Source organism: Bombina bombina, chromosome 12 (assembly GCF_027579735.1).
Source record: "Bombina bombina isolate aBomBom1 chromosome 12, aBomBom1.pri, whole genome shotgun sequence".
NCBI lineage: Eukaryota > Metazoa > Chordata > Amphibia > Anura > Bombinatoridae > Bombina > Bombina bombina.
In genome coordinates this window covers 84,775,253-84,779,688 of record NC_069510.1, presented here as the reverse complement: position 1 = coordinate 84,779,688, position 4,436 = coordinate 84,775,253, and the positions used below count along the sequence as shown (strand labels likewise).

Below are 4,436 nucleotides of genomic sequence, written 5' to 3'. Positions count from 1 at the left end.
TTATCTGCTAGTTCCATGAAGGGTCAAATTCTGCTGTTTCAGTTTTCCTTCAGATAAAGATTTATAGATATTCTGGCCGTTTTTTAGCTGTTGTTTATGATTATACTGATGTTTAATCCGGTAGCTCCTCCTTGGAACCTTTTTTAGCCTTACAGGTCTTATTAACGACATCCATTGCACTTATGCTTGGTGTGGATGTCCAACTTTTGTCTGGAAGATTTTTTCATCCATAGCTATTTTGTCAGCTAGAAGAGTTTGTGCCTTTTCTGTTGTTTTGTTTGAAGCTTTTTATCTCACCTTTTATCAAGGCAGTTGGAAAAACTCTGCTTTTTTAGTTTTTTTTTTAATCTAGGATGGTTTTGCCAGATTCATTTTATCAAGAAATTGTTGTTCCCTCTTTTATGTCTAATTTTACATAATCTGGGAGTGTTAAGGGCTATAAAATTGTCTTTAGAGGCCACTAAGGATTTATATCAAACTTCTTACTAATTACATTGAGCCGCAATTAGGTTTGCGTGAGGTTGCAAACGGAGAAATATGCTGTCGGAAGCAATTTAGTTTATTGACTCCTTCTGATGGCGTGTTATATAACTCAATATTGGTAGTCGGGTCTGGCTGACGAAAATATGGAAGAGAGTACTTATTTGTTAATTTGTTTCCTGGATCTTGTAAGGGTCAGAAAGCTTCAGCAATTACACTTGCTCTTTGGCTAAAGCAAATGATTATTAAGGCTGGTAGCGAGGACGTATCATCTTGAGTGTTTACAGCTTATTTTATCAGATCCATTTCTTTTCTACTTCTAATGGTTTTAGGAAGGAAGTTTCTGTGGAACAAATCTACAAGACAGCTATTAAGTGCCCTTACATTTTTTTTTTACTAAATTTTATCATTTTGATGTTTTTTTGCCTCTTCTGAAACTGTTTTTGGCAGGACATTTCTCCAGACAGCAATCTGGTCATTAGTGTTCCTGCCTTGACTTCATGTACCGCCATTTTATGGTGATTTTGTGGAATCCACAGCATGGGTGTTAGATCACAGGTATGATGTTTCATGGACTCTCACCACCTTATGAAATAAAGCTAAATTTATACTTATCTGATAAGTTTATTTCTATCATGGAGATTAGAGTCCAGGAGACCATTTTTTTAATACTCAGTTGGCGGCAGATCCAGTTTGCACTTCCTATACTCTGCCATGATCTTTCCTGCTTTTCTCTTCCTCATCTTCCTTGGCCATATGTTTGTATGAGGTAATCAGGGAAGTGGGAGGGATTAAAAGCTCTTGGTATGTTGGGTATTTTTTGCCTCCTCCTAGCGGACTGGAGTTTAATTCCATGTGATGGCTCGTGGACTTTCACCATGGAAAAAATGAATTTATTAGGTAAGCATAAGTTTAGTTTCTAGTTTGTATTAACCAATGCCAATTGATTCTTTTTTATTATTAGTTTTTCATATTTCTATTTATAGAATTTATTCACAACATTTTTTTTAAGTTGTCCCTATAAATATTCTATATTTTTAAATTAGCCTTGTGTATTCGGCAGTTTGTTCACTGACGAATGCGGAAGAAGATGGTCACTCGTGGCATTCGGCTTTTTCTGAAACTGGATTTCTTATTGTAAATGTTCACACCTTGCAATTTCACAAGAAGAAATCTGGCTCCGAAAATAGCTTATTGTCACAAGCCGCCACTTTCTTCTGCTTTCAACAATGAACAAAACTTTCGAAAACACGTTTTTTTAAAAAATACTGATTTTTTTTTTTTTTTACTTGCGGAAGCTTTTTGTTAATTGTTTAAAGATTAAAATAACAGTTTTATTTTAATTTCAAAAGGACCCAAAAGGTTGCCAAGCAGTGTGACAAATCCCCTCTTCCTCTGAGGTGTGTTGCATTGATGGTACGATGATGTAGGGAAGGCAATTGTCACCCTGGTTGATTTACCTTTTGGTTCTTTGGAAAGAGTAGGTAAGTTTAAAGGGACAGTCTACTGCAGAACTTTTATTGTTTAAAAAGATAGATAATCCCTTTATTACCCATTCCCCAGTTTTGCATAACCAACACTGTTATATTAATATGCTATTTACCTCTGTGATTATCTTGTATCTAAGCCTCTGCAGACCGCCCCATTTTAGCCAGTCAGTACTGACTTATAAATAACTCCACAGGAGTGAGTACAATGTTATCGATATGACACACATGAACTAGCGCTATCTAGCTGTGAAAAACTGTCAAAATGCAATGAGATAAGAGGCGTTCTTCAAGTGCTTATAAATTAGCATATGAGCCTAGGTTTAGCCTTCAACAAAGAATACCAACAGAACAAAGCAAATTTGGATTGTATACCCTATCTGATTCATAAAAGTTTAATTTTGACTAGATTGTCCCTTTAACTTGCCAAATAGGTGTTATAACAATAGCTTACTTTGTTTCAAATATGATGAAATTATTGTTGTTTTTTTATTAAGCTCCTCTTTTGTAATTAATATTTTTATGAGTTTACAGAGAACTTTGTAAAAGATTTTTAATTTTACATTAGTGTAAATTTGTAGCGATCCTGAGATGACATAATAGGGCTGATTTCTGAAAAGGGGGAGCAGACATGATACGATGTAGCGTATCATGTCCGCCGCACATCTATAAATACCGACACCATATGCTGTTGGCATTTATCATTGCACAAGCAGTTCTTGTGAACTGCTTGTGCAATACCGCTCACTGCAGATTTGCGCTAGCAGGGGGTGTCAATCAGTCCGATATTATAGGATCGGGCGGATTGATGTCCGCAGCCTCAGAGCAGGCGGACAAGTTATGTAGCAGCGGTCTTTAGACCGCTGCTTCATAACTGCCGTTTCCGGCAAGCCTGAAGGCTCGCGCGAAAACAGGAGCTTGATAATTCGGCCCTTATATCACATTTCTTCACTCTCTTTTTTTATGTTTTATATTTTTGTAAACTAACTTTCTATGTTATTCATTTTTTAAACAGGTCTCTTTACTCAAATCCAAAGAAGTTTTAAAAGGAATTGTTCTTCAAACCCTCGGAATGGAGGTAAAGGTAAGCTATTTTATTTACCATCTCTTTTTGGATAAACTGTTTTTAAGTTTGTGTTTTTTGCTAAAATCATTTAGATATGTTTTATAGTTTTGTAAACTAGATGTGTTTTGTTTTTTTATTTTTATATTTTTTAAACAGGTCTCGAGCTTCCCTAGAAGTTTTAAATAGAACTGTTCTTCAAACCCTTGCAATGTAGGAAGAAGTAAGCAATTTTATTTACCATCTCTTTTTTAGTTAAACCATTTATAAATTTGTGTTTTTTTGGTAAAAGCATTTACATATGTTTTATATTTGTTTAAACTAACTGTGTGTCATATATATATATTTTTTTAAACAGGTTTTCGAGCTTTCCAAGAAGTTTGAAATAGAACTGTTCTTCAAAACCTCGGAATGGAGTTCGAGGTAAGCGATTTTTTTTACCATCTCTTTTTGGTTGTCGTTTAGAAATGTGTGTTTTTTGATAAAAGCATTTTATATTTTTGTAAACTAACTGTGTTTTTTTTTTTTTAAACAGGTCTTGAGTTTCACAAGAAGTTTTAAATAGAACTATTCTTCAAACCCTCGGAATGGAGGAAGAGGTAAGATATTTTATTTACTATCTCTTTTTGGTTAAATTATTTTTTAATCTGTGTTTTTTGAAAATAGCATTGTTATGTTTTATATTTTTGCAAACCAACAGTGTTTTTATTTTTTTATTTTTTTTTAACCAGGTCTCAAGCTTCCCAAGACGTTTTAAATAGAATTGTTCTTCAAACCCTAAGAATGGAGGAAAGGTAAGTCATTTTATTTACTATCTCTTTTTGGTTAAACCGTTTTTCAATTTGTGGTTTTTGATAAATGTTTTATATTTTTGTAAACTAACTTCTTAAAAAATATATTTTTAAACAGGTCTTGAGCTTTCCAAGAAGTTTTAAATAGAACTGTTCATCAAACCCCTTGGAATGGAGGAAAAGGTAAGCTATTTTATTTACCACCTGTTTCGGGTTAAACCCTTTTTCTTTCATAAGGTGCTCAGAATCCACAAGTCATGAGGGATTATACTCTAGTCCACTTGGAGAAGGCAAAAATACCCAACATACCAGGAGCTTTTAACCCCTCCCACCTCCCTGTACACTTCAGACTTTTTTATTTGCCTCCACAGGAGAAGGTGAAAATTGAAGTGATCTTCAGTGAGAACGTTGACAGGGGTTCTCAGACCTATGTGAGACCCATTATCCCTCTCAGAGAGCTGGGAATAGGACAGAGGTGTGTATAGGAGTAAACTGGCAGTTATGGTAATTCTCTCTTTGGACTTTGTAACTAGTTGGCCTCAAGTGTTGCTGGGATTTATCCTTCAGCCTCCTCCTGTTGGCCTTTCGATGTACTCCTGATTCAGGTCTTGAGTT

At 34.9% G+C, this 4,436-nt stretch overlaps 1 long non-coding RNA gene across 1 annotated transcript; it reads left to right on the top strand.

Annotated features, from left to right (window-relative positions):
* The first annotated feature begins 3,415 nt into the window (after positions 1-3,415).
* On the top strand, positions 3,416-4,130 carry LOC128642784 (uncharacterized). Its single transcript, XR_008399708.1, has 4 exons — positions 3,416-3,453; positions 3,566-3,629; positions 3,762-3,824; positions 3,940-4,130. It is a non-coding gene; the product is annotated as an uncharacterized LOC128642784 (long non-coding RNA).
* Positions 4,131-4,436: the final 306 nt, after the last annotated feature.